Here is a 20,709-nt window from a genome sequence, read left to right on the forward strand (position 1 = left end):
TTTTATATATAGCACTTTTTATGTGTTGCTTACCTTTTTAAACAAATTCTTTTGTACTAATAAAAAAATGATTGTGTTTTTTACAAAAAAATTCCAATCATATAGATTTATTTTATACCTTAAAAGTCCCTTTTATTATCAATAGTGTGGGTTTTATATGCCTAGAGGCCTTGAGAGAAACCCATTATGTGGCAAAATGTAGAAAAAAGAAGGGAAACAATATCTAAATCTAGCGAGTAGACACTGATGGTCAGACTTTAAGGCCAAGGAAGTAGGTTAAAAAATGTTTAATTTGATAGCATATAAATACAAAAAAATATACAGAAATAATACAAAAAAATGTTATTATTAGTAGCCACTGTATATTCCTCAGAAGTCGCCAACGCACGTTTCGCCGTGGGGCTTCTTCAGGACGAAGACGAGGAATGCATATTTAGCATAAAGACAGATTTGTGTCTGTAATGATACAGTTTAAAGAATTAATAACAAATATATCTATAACATGGAAAGAATTTAAAATAATGAATTTCAGAATGTATAATTACATGACATATGGTCCTCAGTGGAAACATCCATAAAGTATATATGATGCACAGTGATTGACACCATTCGTCAGGATAGAGTTTTGGCAGGAATTTGCATGCGCAGCAACTGGAATCTAATGTAGCACATAGAAAAGATCAATAAAAGGCATATATTTGGTAAATAGGAGTCATTATCCACAATGCAGGCACACTGATAGAAGAAGAGAAAAAAGAGAAACATAGATAATAAAAATTGAAAATTGAGGTATAGCCTATAGAAGAGAAAATGCGCAATAGACCTGAGAAGGAAAGGACAAGAGTAGAAATGTCCGTAATAATGTAAATATAGCGTGTATTTGATAACAGGGAATCACCTTTGGTAAGCCAATAGAGGTCAAAACGAAAGATCCATGGGTTGCAGGGCTAGATAATCCCTGACACACTGCACAGCTCAAAAAAGACTGTGGTTGCAGAGAGAAAGAGAAAAAAAGAGACAATGCATAATTGATAATGAGGCAAATCCTCATATTGGGCCCAAGTCTAACCAAATAACCATGTTTAGAGACAGAAAGAAACACACAGAAATAAAGCCTTAATATACCTAATTAAAATGATCTTAGGTTTGCTGGGACAACAGATCGTGGGCGGCATGTATAGCCTATGAAGCCAAATGTTCAGGTCAAAAGTACCGCTGGTGAACATGCGCTGTATTTAAAACAGGAGGCCTATAAGTAAACATGAGTGAGAGTGTAATAAGTAACACTCTCTGGGAAAAGTGAGGGGTGTCACGAGGCATAAGAGCATCCGTACTTACCGTGGAGCGGCGAAAGGTAAGGGTCTCTGTGTCCCAGGGTGTACACGAGGCAACACAAGGCAGGTGCGTGTGTTCCTCCCTTAAATAGGGCCTTTCCTTGCGTCAGCGTCAAACGTGTGACGTCATTGACGCGCGCCCATTCATTACAGCGGCGCATAAACAGGTCGCAATTCTCGATGTAACAGCGGAACCAATATTACAGCACAACCGCAAACAACGGCCAAGCGTGAGGTTCAGAAAGGGCGCACATAAGGAAATTAGGGCATTTAGTAAAAAGGGGAACCATGGATAATAAAAAACAAGGGATTTATTTGGAAAAGGAGATCATATAGATAAATATAAAGGAAGAAGAAAACCGTATGTATAGATATTAGGGGTAGTAAGGTTGTCTCTAGCTTGCCATCATGTGGATAGAATAGAGATAGCACAGCCTATATTAAAGGGCAAATATAAAACTCTTTTAAATGTTTATAGTAAGGACATACCATGCAAATTGAAAAAAGGAGATTTAGAAGAGAATGGAAGAGTGTGTGTTTGCATAGAGGACAGTGACTTTATCCTCAAAATAGAAAATAGGTACAGCCAATGATTGATCGATTTTTGCCCTACTAAATATAGGGCCAAAAATTAAATAAGAATAAAAATAAGAATTGCCGCAGTCGCATCCAGGAATGTTGACAGTGAGTCATAGACTCAATACATGTGCCCTAGATACCTCCATAGAGCACCAGGTAATCAAGCAAACAACATAAAGAAATCCAAACATTTAAAAAATACTCATACGCTAATTATATAAAAATATATATAATTGCACCTTACTTCCTAAGAATTAGGTAATTTCATTACAACTGTATTGGAGAATAGCACATTGCATGTATTTTGTCATTGTTAATAAAGCAGTAATTAATGTTTAAGGAGAAATAACTGATAAACATATAATCTTCCTGTTTCAAGTTCTATCCATACATTATTTGTACTGTGTTTATATAGAGCATCACCATACACATAATATATAGTCTAATATATGAACCATCCCTAGTTGGAAAAGATGGGGATGGTTAAGATACTGCGAATGGAACAACAATAGCGTGTTGACAGGCAAAAAAATGAACCACATAAAAAAAAAAAAAAAAATATTATAAGTAAAAAATAATAATAAATGACGGAGACATGTTTGAGGGTAATTAAACATATAAGAATGACTTGAAGCTCATTGATTCGTTCAACCCTGGCCACACATTTGCCTTGAGGCGATAAATCCATTGAGTTTCCCGCTGTAGAACTTTCTGATCAAAATTACCCCCTCTGGGGTCCTCGGCTATGCAATCCAATACCGAAAATTGTATTCGGGGGGTTACATAGCCGTGTGTAAAGGCCACATGATAACCCATGGTCTTATTTAACAGACCGTTGGTAATATAATACATATGATCTTTAACTCGCTTCCATAGTGGTCGGATAGTTTTACCCACATAGAAGCATCCGCAGGTACAGAAGATTATATATATAACCCCTTGTGTTTGACACGTGACATGTTTGTGTAGTTTGTGTGTTTCCCCGTTGGGAAGATCAACGGTTTGGCCCTCTTTGATTAGGTGACAAAATTTACAGTGCCCACATTTATAGAGACCTGGTATTTCTGACAAACCTACTAGGGGCTTACAGTAGGTGCTTTTCACCAAGCGATCTCTTACCGAAGTGGATCGTCTGAATGTTATATTCGGGTTTTTAGCCACATACTTAGAAAGAGTGGCATCTGCGGTGATGAGGTGCCAATGTCTTTGGATGAGTTGGCGAATTTGAACATGTTGGTCTGAAAAGGTCGTGATAAACCGCATCACGGTGTTTTCAGACTTGTTTTTGGTGGAATTACTCTTAAGCAGAGTACTGGCTCTGTTTCTTTCTGCTGCTCGATTGAATGCCCGCTTTAAGCAGGATCTACTGTACCCTCTCGTACTGAGTCTGGTGTAGAGCTTGTCCGCTTCACTTTTAAATTTTGCATTATCGGAGCAATTTCGACGTAGTCGAAGGTACTGACTGTACGGTATGCTCTTCAATAATGGTGCCGGGTGGGCACTCGCTGCATGTAGCAGGGTGTTGCCCGCGGTGGGTTTGCGATATAAGGATGTCTGTATGCCATTGACCTCATCGATATAGATCAATATGTCAAGGAAGGCAATGGCAGTGTCACTATGATTCATAGTGAACTTTAGATTAAATTCATTGCAGTTTATGAAACTCATAAAGGCAAGCAGGTCCTTTACTGTACCCGTCCAGAACATCAGCACATCATCGATGTATCGAAACCAGCTTAATATAAATGATAAAAAGTAGGTATTAGAGTCAGCAGAAAAAAGTTTACGTTCCCACCCCCCCAGGTACAGGTTCGCGTAGCTCGGGGCACAAGAGGTGCCCATAGCGACTCCCTGTACCTGGAGGAGGTGGGACCCATCAAAAGAAAATACATTTTTCGTGAGGATGTGAGAGAGAGATTTCAACACAAAAACATTCAACTTGTCCATTTTAGGTCCCTTTTCGGCAAGAAAATTAGAGACAACTTGGATGCCTTTGTCATGTGGGATGTGTCAATACTAAATCTGAGGTTGATTTTGAGATAGTGTATCACAAGCTGCTACAAACATTCGAGAGAAAGTCCAGTCTCTTCTGGCACATAAGATATTTTGAACAATACATCACAGAAAATATGAATCCGAAAGGCCTACGAGTACAAGTATTTCCCAATATTTGGTCTATTGATGCAGATTTTAAAACTAGGTGGGAACAAAACCTCTTAGGCTGCTCTAGAAAAATGATGGAACTCATGGTAGAATACTATATGAAGGAGTTGAAAGTTGTTGATTGTGAAATCAAAAGAATTTATGATGAAAATGTGATTACTCTCAATAAGGAAGGTTTTGCAGCTTATGATGCACGCTTAAAAGAAAATATCCAGGGCTTTACTAGGGATCTCTTAGTCAAAAAAGAATAGAAATTGGCACGAGACAAAATGGCATTTGCCGGTCTCTATGCCTACTCTTGGCCAACTACGAATGGCCCCAAAACAGGACGTAGGAATCCTGGACAATTCAGGGAGGGAAAAAGAGGGACAAATAATAAAGATAAAACTGACTCTGAATCCTCTACCAATTCTTATGTTTCCCAGCAAACTAGGACAACTGAGAAAGGACAACGACATGGACGGAATACCCGGAAAAGGACTCAACAAGGTGGTGGGTACTCTAACGGTGCACAAACTAAAAAAAGATTAACAGATAATGATGAAGTACATACTTCAAGCACCCCTTTGACAGATCCCATAATAGATCAGCCACTCCCGCTATCTCAGTCAACATCTATGTTTCCTCCTTCTACACTGGGTGCCTCATCTGAGCTGTCTACCTGTCCTTCCTCCTGTACCCCTAGAATAGACCCGACCCTACGTCAAAATATTCTGGAATCAGCAAAAAGCATAGCCAGACCACATAACACCAATTTACTTGGCGCAATACCCAAAGACACACTCAAAAAATGACAGATCGACCATTACTTTCCACCAGTAACAAAGACTATTCAAAATGACGGTGGCAATACATCAAATCCCAACGTATATAAATCCCCCCACTTGATTTTATCGAGACCCCCCACTATGGTCAATGATACACCTAAACTGGAAATTATCAACCTGTCCAAATATGCCCTCAACCGGCCTGAGGAAGAACTTCTCAGTCTAGGTCTCAATTTTTGTCCTAATCAAGTAACAAATAAGTTCAGTCTTATCAAAGATTTGTACTTATTTGCTTGAAAACTAACATTGAAATTCATGTATGACAAGGAAAGGAAAGAGAAACAAGCTGAAATTGTTGACCAAGAAATTTGGAAAAGTTTCACAGTTGCTGACTTTCGTGCTTTAAAAATACTAATTTCATTATTAGATGAAAATGATAGTCGTCCAACACAAGACAGTACGCCTGAATCGTACGAGTCAAAAGGAGAGAGGGTACAACTCTCTGTATATAGACAAGATTTAGAGACACTTGAAAAAGCAGTAAAAAAGAAGTCTCTAAACTTTCCACCACTCCAAACGAACTCAAATGTTTGGGCCTTCCTTATTCAAACAATAAAGGAGGTAGAATCTCTCCCTCTTGTCAAACATACCAACTCTAAATTTTCATCCATACACACCCAAGCCCTGGATGCACTAAGCAAAAATTCAGAAATAATTATAAAACCATCTGACAAGGGCGGCAACATCGTGGTGATGGATGACTTGCAATATAGGAACATGTGCTGGGATATTTTGAAAAACCGCACATGGTACCTACCAATTAGCAAAGAGATTATTACAAAATTTAATCAGCAATTTGATGATCTATTACAGCTGGCACTTTTTGATGGATCAATCACCAAAGCCATCTTTGATGGTATTCAGGTCCCATACCCCAGAACTCCCACTTTCTATGCGCTACCCAAAACGCACAAAAACTTACAACATCCACCAGGCCGTCCAATTATATCAGGAGTCGGCTCTAAAACTGAAAGAGTAAGTGTATTCATTGACCAATACCTTAGGCCACACGTGACTTCTTTACCCTCCTACATTCAAGACACGCCCGACCTATTGAGAACAATTGATGGACTCACAGTGCCCGATGGGTGCCTCTTGGTCTCAATAGATGTGGAGGCATTGTACTCATCAATCCCACATGACAAAGGCATCCAAGTTGTCTCTAATTTTCTTGCCGAAAAGGGACCTAAAATGGACAAGTTGAATGTTTTTGTGTTGAAATCTCTCTCTCACATCCTCACGAAAAATGTATTTTCTTTTGATGGGTCCCACCTCCTCCAGGTACAGGGAGTCGCTATGGGCACCTCTTGTGCCCCGAGCTACGCGAACCTGTACCTGGGGGGGTGGGAACGTAAACTTTTTTCTGCTGACTCTAATACCTACTTTTTATCATTTATATTAAGCTGGTTTCGATACATCGATGATGTGCTGATGTTCTGGACGGGTACAGTAAAGGACCTGCTTGCCTTTATGAGTTTCATAAACTGCAATGAATTTAATCTAAAGTTCACTATGAATCATAGTGACACTGCCATTGCCTTCCTTGACATATTGATCTATGTCGATGAGGTCAATGGCATACAGACATCCTTATATCGCAAACCCACCGCGGGCAACACCCTGCTACATGCAGCGAGTGCCCACCCGGCACCATTATTGAAGAGCATACCGTACAGTCAGTACCTTCGACTACGTCGAAATTGCTCCGATAATGCAAAATTTAAAAGTGAAGCGGACAAGCTCTACACCAGACTCAGTACGAGAGGGTACAGTAGATCCTGCTTAAAGCGGGCATTCAATCGAGCAGCAGAAAGAAACAGAGCCAGTACTCTGCTTAAGAGTAATTCCACCAAAAACAAGTCTGAAAACACCGTGATGCGGTTTATCACGACCTTTTCAGACCAACATGTTCAAATTCGCCAACTCATCCAAAGACATTGGCACCTCATCACCGCAGATGCCACTCTTTCTAAGTATGTGGCTAAAAACCCGAATATAACATTCAGACGATCCACTTCGGTAAGAGATCGCTTGGTGAAAAGCACCTACTGTAAGCCCCTAGTAGGTTTGTCAGAAATACCAGGTCTCTATAAATGTGGGCACTGTAAATTTTGTCACCTAATCAAAGAGGGCCAAACCGTTGATCTTCCCAACGGGGAAACACACAAACTACACAAACATGTCACGTGTCAAACACAAGGGGTTATATATATAATCTTCTGTACCTGCGGATGCTTCTATGTGGGTAAAACTATCCGACCACTATGGAAGCGAGTTAAAGATCATATGTATTATATTACCAACGGTCTGTTAAATAAGACCATGGGTTATCATGTGGCCTTTACACACGGCTATGTAACCCCCCGAATACAATTTTCGGTATTGGATTGCATAGCCGAGGACCCCAGAGGGGGTAATTTTGATCAGAAAGTTCTACAGCGGGAAACTCAATGGATTTATCGCCTCAAGGCAAATGTGTGGCCAGGGTTGAACGAATCAATGAGCTTTAAGTCATTCTTATATGTTTAATTACCCTCAAACATGTCTCCGTCATTTATTATTATTTTTTACTTATAATATTTTTTTTTTTTTTTTTTTTTTTTTTTTATGTGGTTCATTTTTTTGCCTGTCAACACGCTATTGTTGTTCCATTCGCAGTATCTTAACCATCCCCATCTTTTCCAACTAGGGATGGTTCATATATTAGACTATATATTATGTGTATGGTGATGCTCTATATAAACACAGTACAAATAATGTATGGATAGAACTTGAAACAGGAAGATTATATGTTTATCAGTTATTTCTCCTTAAACATTGATTACTGCTTTATTAACAATGACAAAATACATGCAATGTGCTATTCTCCAATACAGTTGTAATGAAATTACCTAATTCTTAGGAAGTAAGGTGCAATTATATATATTTTTATATAATTAGCGTATGAGTATTTTTTAAATGTTTGGATTTCTTTATGTTGTTTGCTTGATTACCTGGTGCTCTATGGAGGTATCTAGGGCACATGTATTGAGTCTATGACTCACTGTCAACATTCCTGGATGCGACTGCGGCAATTCTTATTTTTATTCTTATTTAATTTTTGGCCCTATATTTAGTAGGGCAAAAATCGATCAATCATTGGCTGTACCTATTTTCTATTTTGAGGATAAAGTCACTGTCCTCTATGCAAACACACACTCTTCCATTCTCTTCTAAATCTCCTTTTTTCAATTTGCATGGTATGTCCTTACTATAAACATTTAAAAGAGTTTTATATTTGCCCTTTAATATAGGCTGTGCTATCTCTATTCTATCCACATGATGGCAAGCTAGAGACAACCTTACTACCCCTAATATCTATACATACGGTTTTCTTCTTCCTTTATATTTATCTATATGATCTCCTTTTCCAAATAAATCCCTTGTTTTTTATTATCCATGGTTCCCCGTTTTACTAAATGCCCTAATTTCCTTATGTGCGCCCTTTCTGAACCTCACGCTTGGCCGTTGTTTGCGGTTGTGCTGTAATATTGGTTCCGCTGTTACATCGAGAATTGCGACCTGTTTATGCGCCGCTGTAATGAATGGGCGCGCGTCAATGACGTCACACGTTTGACGCTGACGCAAGGAAAGGCCCTATTTAAGGGAGGAACACACGCACCTGCCTTGTGTTGCCTCGTGTACACCCTGGGACACAGAGACCCTTACCTTTCGCCGCTCCACGGTAAGTACGGATGCTCTTATGCCTCGTGACACCCCTCACTTTTCCCAGAGAGTGTTACTTATTACACTCTCACTCATGTTTACTTATAGGCCTCCTGTTTTAAATACAGCGCATGTTCACCAGCGGTACTTTTGACCTGAACATTTGGCTTCATAGGCTATACATGCCGCCCACGATCTGTTGTCCCAGCAAACCTAAGATCATTTTAATTAGGTATATTAAGGCTTTATTTCTGTGTGTTTCTTTCTGTCTCTAAACATGGTTATTTGGTTAGACTTGGGCCCAATATGAGGATTTGCCTCATTATCAATTATGCATTGTCTCTTTTTTTCTCTTTCTCTCTGCAACCACAGTCTTTTTTGAGCTGTGCAGTGTGTCAGGGATTATCTAGCCCTGCAACCCATGGATCTTTCGTTTTGACCTCTATTGGCTTACCAAAGGTGATTCCCTGTTATCAAATACACGCTATATTTACATTATTACGGACATTTCTACTCTTGTCCTTTCCTTCTCAGGTCTATTGCGCATTTTCTCTTCTATAGGCTATACCTCAATTTTCAATTTTTATTATCTATGTTTCTCTTTTTTCTCTTCTTCTATCAGTGTGCCTGCATTGTGGATAATGACTCCTATTTACCAAATATATGCCTTTTATTGATCTTTTCTATGTGCTACATTAGATTCCAGTTGCTGCGCATGCAAATTCCTGCCAAAACTGCATCCTGACGAATGGTGTCAATCACTGTGCATCATATATACTTTATGGATGTTTCCACTGAGGACCATATGTCATGTAATTATACATTCTGAAATTCATTATTTTAAATTCTTTCCATGTTATAGATATATTTGTTATTAATTCTTTAAACTGTATCATTACAGACACAAATCTGTCTTTATGCTAAATATGCATTCCTCGTCTTCGTCCTGAAGAAGCCCCACGGCGAAACGTGCGTTGGCGACTTCTGAGGAATATACAGTGGCTACTAATAATAACAATTTTTTGTATTATTTCTGTATATTTTTTTGTATTTATATGCTATCAAATTAAACATTTTTTAACCTACTTCCTTGGCCTTAAAGTCTGACCATCAGTGTCTACTCGCTAGATTTAGATATTGTTTCCCTTCTTTTATACCTTACAGATGTGGCCCATGTGAGTGCTATCCCTACGTTTATTTCCCATTTTTTCTACTTCTTTTTTCTTCCCTCTCTTTCTTCTTTTTCTTTACTCTTTTTCCTTTCTTCTCTTCTTTTTCCCCCCTTTTTTTCTTCTCTCTACCTTTCCCTTTCCCTTTCACCGTTTCCTCATTCTTTTTCCTTCCTCCTTTTCCCCTCCCCTCCCTTCCCCCCCTTTTTCTTGAATGAGTGGCAAAATGTAGGCTTCTGCTTCTGGGAAACTCTTCTGCCCATACACACGATTGGATTTTCTGATCGTGTGTAGCCCCATCAGAGTTTTTTCATCCGAAATTCTGATGAATTGCATCGGAGTTTAGATATAGAACATGTTTCCATGGACATGGAATTCCGATGTGATTTGACCGGGCAAAAGCCTGATCATGTGTACGTGGCATCCCTCTTACCTGATTCAGAATTACCATGGTTTTAATTTTGACAGCCGGAGAACCATTATTTTCAGAAGATGAATCCAGTATCTAATTTCTCAGTATTACCATTCTATAACCATACATCATGATACAAACAAATACAACTATAATACTGGTGATTGTTGGATACATTTTATGTCTCTCTCTATTATTAGGCAACAAATAAGTTCACATATGCCAACCTAATTTATTTTCAAACAAATAATTTTAATTATTTACAAAAAAAATATTCACCAGAGAGTGTCAGAATGTATTGTATAAAGATATACTGTAGTTCCAAACATCTCAGCAGTACAATTGATTTGTCTAGTTTGATTCAGAGCAAGTATATTCTTATAAATAAACATTTCCTGATTAATTTTCCTTTCTATAGTATATTTTGTATTGCTTATAAAAATATTTCTGTACTTGCAAAAACATACATTAGATACCGTACATACAAAGGAACTTGGGCTTTCTGCCAATAAATAAATAGGTAAAGTACATTATACATTATTTAAAAAATACAGTAGCTCTTCAACACAAAATCTCATAATGGATGTGAGCATATGGGAAAATGTGTATGTTGTAATACATGAAATAAAGGTATTTTGTAAATTGTGTATACACCTGGAAAAACAGGTGGAAGTTGCAATTTTTTTTTTTTTTTTTTAAGGAACTGCTTTAAGAATGTGGTTGTTTTCAAAGTCAAAATCTCTTTTGTCAACATCTTTTTACTTTATTTGTTAGAATACTGCTATGCTTTCAATATAAAAAAACAAAACCTGTTTGCTTAATCCACAAAGCATAAAACTAATCAGTGTATTGAACTTTTAAATTGTTATTTTTAGTTCAGTTAAGTATTTGAAAAGCCTAGGGGCCAGATCCTATAACAATACCAAGAAAACAGAAAATTGTCAGACCTTTATAATATTCCAGCAATTATGTTTTTGTTTCGGACACAATGTACCTGTGTTCTCATTAAAAAGGCTTTTTAACATCAAAGATGTTTTTTTTTTTTATAGTGGTAATGGAGAGCAGAAATTACAAAGTCTTTAAAGTTTAACTATTTGACCTCCGAAAGGTTATGACCTTTTTTTTCTATTCAGCACTGTGCCACTTTAACTGAAAATGGTGTGGTCATGCAACACTGTACACAAATAGGCCCAGATCCACATACATAGGCGCATATATAGGCCGGCGTAGCGCATCTCATTTCCGCTACGCCGGCTCAACTCAGAGAGGCAAGCACCGTATCCTCAGAGCATTTCCTTCCGGCTTATGCCTAAATTCATAGGCATAAGCCGGCGTAATTCTAAGTAGGAAGGAAGTGGGCGTGTTCCATTTAAATGAACCGTGGCCCCATGCAAATGAAGGGCCGAACGAACGGCGCATGCGCCGTGACGCTGACTATGTCCCGCGCCCCTCTGCGCATGCTCAGAACTAGGCCCGGCGTAATCCCTGAGATACGCCCAGGGGCAAAAGTACATCGGCCTGTTTCCCCCCCTGAAGCAAGGTACTTTTTGCTCTTTGGTTTTGAGATCCTGCTGGAGATTGCCACAGAGGTCAATGCCCTGGGACATGAGGTCAGGTCCTCCAACTATATCCTTAAAAACATAAATGACCTGCGTCGCCCGGTCCGAGGTAAGCTGGCCAACATGAGGGCTCATGCCAGTGGCACTGGAGGGGGACCAGCCACTCCTCTGACGCTCACTCCTGATGAGCAGGTGGTTGCCCAGTGTCTCCACAGGCATCAAGTGGAGGGAGTAGGGGGCTTTGACTCCATTGAGGATGCCTTGAGGACAGGTAAGTGTGTTTTATCTCCTATCTGGTGTGTAGCATGTGTGGGGGTGGAAGGGAACATGTGACAAGTGTGTGGCTCCACCAACATGTGAATGTTTTGTGTCATCCACAGATGTGCAGAAGGGAGCTGGGCCATCTGATGCCGGTGGCCATTCCACACCATCCCCCGAACATCAGTCTGAGTCTGACCCCCTGGGAAGCCGTAAGTCATCTGTGGAGGGGAGTGGCCACACCTCTCCTCAGGAGGAGGTTGAGGAGGAGACGGTGACCAGTGACAATGTGGTTACCCTCTACTTGGAGGAGTCTCCCCCTTTGGCCGAGACCAGTCAGACCTCCACCTCCATCAGGGGAAGCCCCTCAGGGTCCTCCCCCAACAGGTCTTCCCCCTCAAGGGTCTCCCCTTCTAGATGGCCCCAAGCCTCTCCTGGCCCCAGGAAGGCTACAAGGAAGACTAGGGGGGTGCCTGAGTTCCTCCCGAAACAGCTCAAGAGGGAACAGGCCCGCCAGACCCGACATCTGGGTGAGGTTGCCGTCCAGATGCGGCGAGTGGCAGACAGCATGGCCTCCTCTGCCGACATTAATGAGAGTGTCCAGGATGTGAATGCCAACTGTGCTCCTGTGGAGATCTGCAGGCCACCACAGCAGGCCTCGTGGAAGAGGTCCACACCCTGGCAGAGGCTGTACGGGAGAACACTGCTTCCATCCAGGCAGAGGGGGGGCAGTCAAGGCTGCTGCAGGCCGAGACCAATGCGGTCCTCACCCGCATCGCCCTGGCGTTGAAGGGCAAGCAGCCAGCCATGGGGAGACCAGGGGATGCTCCTCCTCCTCCTGATTCCCCCCCCCAATGAGGCTCCCATGAGGAGCCGGGGCCATGGCCGTGGCACCAGGCGTGGGCCACGACAGCACAGATGAGTGCTGTTTTTTTTTTTTGGTTTACTCAGGTTATGAGTTTTTTTGGTTTGTAGACCCAGCACACGATGAGGAGTGCTGGCTACAGTGTGACTGGTGTGTGAATGTGGGGCTGACACTCCTGCCAGTAAGGGGTGTCACCCTGGCTCGTCGGGCAGAATTTATCCCCACGGCCGTGTGAATGTGGTATGAATGGACAGTGACACAATTGGAGCCTTGGCGTGGCGTTGCTGTTTCCAAGTCCTGCATGGTGGACTTGGGCTAATCCAATGTGATGTGGATGTGGTGTGTGTTAGCTAGGGACCACAGTGGTGTGCATGCGTGCATTCTTCTTGTGCCATGATGAATGTGTGTGTTTAACGTGCAATGATGCGTTCCACGAGGCATCTCCTGACTGCTGTTCCCTCAGCAGATGGGGTAGCCTCAGGCAGGGGGGGACTGTGTGGCTCGGGGGTCAGGTCCTCACGTATGTAAATCTCCAGGCCCTTTCTCACAGCGAAGTTGTGTAGTATGCAATATGCACTTATGATCTGGCTCACAATGTTTGGGAAATACAACAGGGCCCCCCCGGACTTATCCAGGCATCGGAAACGGGACTTCAGGATGCCAAATGTGCGTTCCACCACTGCACGGGTACGTATGTGTGCATCATTGTATTTTCTCTCTCCTCTGGTTTGGGGATTCTGGAATGGAGTTCCGGAATGGAGTCCCCTGGAAGGGAAAAGACAGGAGGATGTTAGTCGTGCATGTGCCACTCGTGATGTCTGCATCATGGGGTCGGACAGTCATGCCTGACTCCCATGTCACTCACCAACCAGCCAGCTGTTCCCATACACGTTCTGTTCGAATTATGTTGGGATGTTGCTTTGACGGTATATGTAGCTGTCATGGCTGGCCCTTGGGTGTTTGGCATGGACGTGTCATATGAGGCATTGGGCATCGGCTATCACCTGTACGTTGATGGAATGCCAATGCTTACGATTGCGGTATATGTGCTCTGTGGCACGGGGGGCAGTAGTGCCACATGTGTGCAATAAATGGCCCCTACGGTGCGTGGGAATCCTGCAATTCTGAAGAAATCCTGCATTGCCTTCTGCCGCAGATGCTCATGGGTGGGTCAGATGATGTGGTGGGACATGCGTCTGAGGATTGCGGGGACTACCTGGTGCACGCATCTGCTCATGGTGGATTGTGACATCCCAGACACGACTCCACTTGTACGCTGAAAAGATCCACTGGCGAGGAAATGCAGTGTTGCCAGTACCTTGACCAGTGGCTGCACTGCATGTGAGCGATGTGTCTTGCTGGTGATGTCATCATGCAGGGTTATGGCTAATTCCAGGATGGCAGCAGGGCTGAATCTGAAGATGCGATACACTTCAGAATCACCAATGCCAAAGACGTTCATGCGGGTGCGGTATATCCTCTCCCGTGCCCTCCTACGTGCTGGTGGACCCATTAGTAGTGCTAGGACCACGGCTGCCCCTGGCATTTTGGCAGACAGATGTGTTGTCCTGCAAGTGTGGTTGCTCAGCGCGTCCGTAACGGTGCTGCTGTAGCTGCTCTCCAGCTGACCTGTGCACGTCTGGTGCAGAGATAAACCAGCTTTTTGATGGAATAACTTTAGGCTGGACGTACCACTTACGCACACTGCGCGTAGCCTGCATCGGACGCACGTACATTCGTGAATCGCTGTATCTCCCTCATTTGCCTATTTGAATAGGAAGTCAATGGGAGCGCCAGATGCATCCATCGTAAATAAGCGGCCACGATACGCCGGCGTAGGAAAGTTAGGTCGGAAGAAGCCTATTTTTAGGCGTATCTAGTTCTGTGGATACGGCGCATAGATACGACGGCGCATATTTACACTTACCCGGCGTATCTGTAGATACGCCGGCCTAAGTCTTTCTGAATCTGGCTAATAGTGTCTACAAATAATGGTATATTTATTTGAAAATGTATCAATCCTGATGTACTATGGCCTATCTCATTTCTTGAGGCCCATAAAATGCCAGGACAGTACAAATAACCCCCAAATTAGCCAGTTTTTGCAAATTGAACAGTCTAAATTTTTAGTTAGAGGCATGGTGAGTTTTTTGAAGTTGGAATAATTTGTTAACATTTTTTGGAAAATAAAGAAATATATATATTTTTTTAACATACTGTCATCAGTACAGTACAGCATCGTCATAAGACTGATGTGGAAGTGATGAAGGATACTGACTGGTGACAGTATGTGATAAAAAAAATATATATATTTTTTTACATACTATCATCAGAGTAGTTCAGTGTCACCTTAGCGACACTACACTACTCTGGAGGAGGGGTGATGATTTTTTTTTGTCTTTTTTGCACTTTGATTGCTGTTACAGTGATGATCATTGTAACAGCAATGTTTTGACCTGTCATTAATGGATTCTATTCATAATATCTGTGATTACTATTGTGTGCTGTGATTGGCCCACGGCTATTAAATGGACCAGGGTGCTGCAATTGACCCAGGTACCATGTGAATGCTGTTGGCCAAGCACAGCATCACAATACTAAGCACAGCTGTTATGAATGAAACCCATTCATAACAGTTGTTTTTACATGGTGAAAAATTATTCGTTTCTTAAGGAAATAAAGAAAATATATGCAAAATGACTAGACATTTTGTTAAATGCCTGGGGATCAGTGTGTTTACCCCATGTAGAAAGATGAGAACATATAACAAAAATATAATTTTAACTAAAAATACATAAAACAATCACTTTTACCAATATAGCATATTTAAAATTGGTAGATACATGTGGGTATACAGTATGTATATTCTTTGTAAACATTTTTCTTTATACTTAAAGTAATTGTAAAGTCTCAGGGCCAGATTCACAGTGAGAGTGTGCCGGCGTATCTACTGATACGCCGGCGTACTTTCAAATTTGCTGCGTCGTATCTTTATTTTGAATTCTCAAACAAAGATACAACGGCATTTGGCTAAGATCCGACAGGCGACCGTCTGTCTAAAGATGTGGATTGAGAAGAATGTGATGGTGTTTTGTTTGAATTCTGTTAATGAATGAATGTGACTTCTCAGGTGCAGAGATTAGGTCATGTTAATTATAGACCGGGGCAGAGAAGTCTGGAATGTTTAGCAATTAGCCCTCTGAAGGTGTATTGAAGCCCCCCCAGGGTCTGATGGGTGGGTGGAGAGTTTGATTGTTCCTTTCATGCTTGAACTGTATATAAACTTGAGAGCTAACCATTAAAGTTGTCTTACATTTGAAACCAGAACACAGAGCAAGTCTCGTTATTCTGGGAAATGGGATGTCTGATGTCTGTTGGATGGTTGGAGTGTCTGATAAGCTGTCGTAGTTGATGGAAGGTCGTAAACGGTGGTGACTGTTACAGTGGTGGCAGTGGTGGGATAATTCCATTGTTTAAAGGACAGCTACAAGGACTACTGGAGAACCGTGGCAGACCGGCCAGCAAACATAAGAAGATGGACGTGATCACAGAACTTGTCCAAATGGATAAAGCTGAAAGACCAAACTTGACGGAAAGGCCCAGCGTAACAGACAGGACCCCGGAGGAGGCAAGTTTTGATCGGGCTGTCAAACTAAGACTGGCACACTATGGTCCTAACCCTCCATCGGAGATCATAGACCGAGTTATAGCTGCTGTTTCATTGAAACTGAAAGGGAGATTGATGGGTACCTTGCTGATTTTGAACGGCAATGTTCCCTACACCGGGTGCCCACAGAGGAATGGGTTACCATTTTGTCTGGGAAATTGTCCGGCCGGGCCAGTGAAGCGTTCAGGGCCATCCCAGACAAGGATATTATGAACTATGGACTGGTAAAAGAAGCACTTTTGGCCAGGTATGCCGTCACACCAGAGGCATACCGGAGGCGGTTCCGAGAGACGAGCAAGCAGACTGGAAACTCATATACCGAGTGGGCATGCCGCCTACACCGCACAGCATCCCACTGGGTCAATGGATGCCAAGCAGAATCCGGGGAAGAGGTGCTGCAGGTGTTCCTGCTGGAGCACTTCTTTGACAAACTGTCCCGGGAAGTCAGAGAGTGGGTCCGGGACAGATACCCTTTCTCCTTGTCTGAAGCAGCTCGCCTGGCAGACGAATACACAGACGCCCACAAACTGGACAACTATGTGGTCAAGACAACAGTTCGAGTGGATTATTGATCAGCGGCACCCCCGCCGGCTATTGCCTATAAACCCCAGTCGGACCGTCCTACAACACCACCTCCAGTGGCCACTTATCTTCAGCAACCCAGGTTGAACTCCCAGGACTACTCACAGCCCATCAGGTGTTTTGGGTGTAAACAGCTAGGACACAGAATGCTAGACTGTCCATTAAATCCACCCAGGCAGTCACAGTCATGGAGACAGCCAGAAAGGGGGAACCCCCGCACACCCATGCCTGCGGCCCACTGCGTTGAGGAGGAAGAACATTGGGGCGTTCTGCACGAGGCAGATCCGATACAAGCAGCTAACCAGGACAACAGGCAGCAACACAGGCAGACGGTCTGGGTCAATGGAAAGGTATCCAATGGGCTACGCGATACTGGGGCCACGATGACACTGCTACAGAAGAAACTCATCCCAGAGAGCCAGCACACCGGAAACACTGTAGCGGGAGGCACTGTCTTCCGGTTACCAGTTGCCCAGGTTCACCTGGATTGGAGGGTTGGTTCAGGACACGTGAATGTGGGGGTGATGAAGGATTTGCCAGTGGATGTACTACTGGGGAATGATTTGGCCCCCCTTGTTTCTGCTTACGCCCCGATGTGCCCCACTGAAGCCCACACAGTGACTACCTGTTGCTTGCTGCTGAGACCCGGGTAAGACTATCTTCCCCGACAGGTACCGTAGATCAGGCACAATATCACAGTCTAAAATGGGAATGTGACAAGTTGGCCAGTGAGAAATCGGAGATGCAACGACACTACATCATGTATTATGAGATGTCCCGTGGCTTGAACATTGAAATGCACAAACAGGCTGAAATTGTCAAAAGGTTAAATGGGATTTGCGCTCAGGTTGTGCCTTATCTCTCCCAAGAGTATCAGCAACAGGTTTTGGGAGCCATTGAGAGAGCAAAGCAAGTGACTGTTCCAGAACTGAATTCCATTATTCACCTTCACCATCAGCTACCGACCCGGTAAGCAAAATGGCAATGCTGATGGTTTATCCCGGCAAACAGACGTCATCCCGGCCTCCTAGTTCCGGACATCCCCAAGTTGACCTGAAAAGGATCAAGCCGGGTCTGCCGGAGTGTTCCACAAGGAGGGAGCCATGTAACAGGAGTGACTTTTGGGCACAGATTGAGCCAGGAGATGGGGGACATATGTTGGATTGTTTGGAATGTTTGGAATGTTGGACAGTGATCTACAGTATATTCCTTAATGTCTGCAAAAAATATTCTATGACTCATCTCTCTGTGTAGACTGTTGACATGTTAAATGAGGCTGGCTCTTGAAAGGCCTTTCATTGTGTGATAACACTGTTTAAAGCCAATTGAAGCTCAGAGGTGTGAATACCTTTCTGTCGGAGATGGATCGTCTGTCTAAAGATGTGGATTGAGAAGAATTCATTGTGTGATGGTGTTTTGTTTGAATTTTGTTAATGAAGGAATGTGACTTCTCAGGTGCAGTGATTAGGTCATGTTAATTATAGACCGGCGCCGAGAAGTCTAGAATGTTTAGCAATTAGCCATCTGAAGGTGTATTGAAGCCCCCCCAGGGTGTGATGGGTGGGTGGAGAGTTTGATTGTTCCTTTCATGCTTGAACTGTATATAAACTTGAGAGCTAACCATTAAAGTTGTCTTACATTTGAAACCAGAACACAGAGCAAGTCTAGTTATTCTGGGAAATGGGATGTCTAATGTCTGTTGGATGGATAAGCTGTCGTAGTTGATGGAAGGTCATAAACGGTGGTGACCGTTACAGCATGGTAGCATTATGTTATGTATGTTTATTTCTCAGTCATGTGTAATTCATTATTTATCATCTGAGATTTTAAATTAAGAAGACAAACAAATCAGAAAAGTTAAAGAAAAGAAAGTTACAGAAACAGCCTATCTGAATAATGTACTTGACCTTCTTTGTATGAACTGAAAAAAAGTGTATTTTATGTATGCATTATGCACGTTGGTTTTATTAAGTTTCCTTTTATGCTAAAATGATGTAGCAGCCAAGTGTATTTTAGGATGAGCAATTAAAAGCACATTAAGGGCTTCACTCTTGAAGGCAAGACTTGATTTAGAAATTTTATGTAAAGGCTAATGGATATTGTTAGGTCTCCATTGCTACTACCTAAATTTTATTCCTGTCTAAGCAACAGAAAAGTCTTCTTAACTGCTGTGCACCTGCAGTTTAAGATAGATGGTTGAACACTGAAGACAAGTATGTAAATGAAGATAATTAGCAGTGAAGCAATGTATACTTGAACATGGAAGATTGCGGGAGGTTTTTACCCTGTCACGTCCTTTACAGTAATGATAAGTTTTCTATTTGCATTACAGAACTAAAGATGTAGGTTCTACTTTAAAATCTAAATTCCTTTTAAAAAAAGCAAACCCGCCCCCCCACACGTTTCCTAGTCATTTGAAAGTGTATGTATTAATTAAATTGCTTCAATACTTTTGGTATTTTGGTATTATTTATGATTAGGTTAGCTTGTATTAAGCAGATACATGGGTTTTAATAGTTTCTGTTGTGATTTTAAAAATGGCTCACTTCAAGCAGCAATGTATAGGAAACTTGAGGGTTTTACAAATTATATTTTATCAGTTTTGTCATCTAATTCCCAATGGTTCTTTTAGCATATCCTAGGTAGTTCAGTCTTCAACATGCTTTCTCACTTAAACTGGAAAAAAGTCTGATATGTTTTGATGTTGTATTATTGCTCAAATGTTGTTGTTTTTTATTTCCTGAGACACTCACAATTGCCTGTTGTGTGCAGTTTAATTGTGCATGCCTTTGTAACCCGCTAAATGAAATATCCTCATTAGTTGGATTGTGTATGTGTTTTAGAATTGACCTTAACCAAATTTTTGACCAAATATGTACTTAGTACACCCTTTGGAGTTTAATTTAAGTCTCTACGGTATACCTAGTATGTTGCCTTATTCAATGCCCTGGATGCTTTCATTAGGAAAGCTGAAGTCCCAAACTGTGTACACGGGTTGCTGACAGTGTCGTCTTCTTCAATTATTTGATGAGTCATTTGGCTCAGTACATACTTCTATGTTAACTGGGCATAGGCTAGCATAGCATATCACTCTGCATTTGTATTCCAAACAACTGAGTACTTTCACATTGTGTCAGTTATCTTGGCCTTCTCATGTGATATAGTTTGTGTGATCCCAGATTTGGTTTTGGCTATGGAGAGAGTAGGGGTCTTCCACACTCTTCCAAATGTCTGTTTAGCAGACGTAAGGACATGGATCATTAACTTGAAATGTACTTTGAATAGATCAGGGGGTCCAATACAAAGATAAGCATATTCTGCTTCGAGAGGGATTTCCTGTCCCATCATTGTAGTCAAAATGGAAAAAACTGCTGGCCAAAATTGCCGAAACAGTGAGAAAGTCCACCATATAGGAAAAAAGATTTCCAATTGTCCACAACCTTGGAAACAGGTAGAGTGATAACCAGAAACCAGGAAAAAATCTAGCAATTCCAACAGGCTCCAAATACGATTTAGTCAAAACCTTATAGTTAGTTTTTACTGCAAGCACAATTTCACTGTGTTCCGTAAATGGGACCAGTCAGCTGCT

General features: G+C 41.9%; 2 long non-coding RNA genes across 2 annotated transcripts; one reads left to right on the forward strand and one right to left on the reverse strand.

Annotated features, from left to right (window-relative positions):
- Positions 1-797: 797 nt before the first annotated feature.
- LOC120935380 lies at positions 798-1,789 on the reverse strand. The gene is made up of 3 exons (XR_005748446.1): positions 1,339-1,789; positions 1,126-1,249; positions 798-985 (listed from the first exon to the last, which is right to left on the reverse strand). It is a non-coding gene; the product is annotated as an uncharacterized LOC120935380 (long non-coding RNA).
- Positions 1,790-8,722: 6,933 nt separating this feature from the next.
- LOC120935381 lies at positions 8,723-9,608 on the forward strand. The gene is made up of 4 exons (XR_005748447.1): positions 8,723-8,840; positions 8,981-9,067; positions 9,308-9,420; positions 9,510-9,608. It is a non-coding gene; the product is annotated as an uncharacterized LOC120935381 (long non-coding RNA).
- Positions 9,609-20,709: the final 11,101 nt, after the last annotated feature.

The sequence above is a fragment of the Rana temporaria genome, chromosome 4 (assembly GCF_905171775.1).
Source record: "Rana temporaria chromosome 4, aRanTem1.1, whole genome shotgun sequence".
Taxonomy (NCBI): domain Eukaryota; kingdom Metazoa; phylum Chordata; class Amphibia; order Anura; family Ranidae; genus Rana; species Rana temporaria.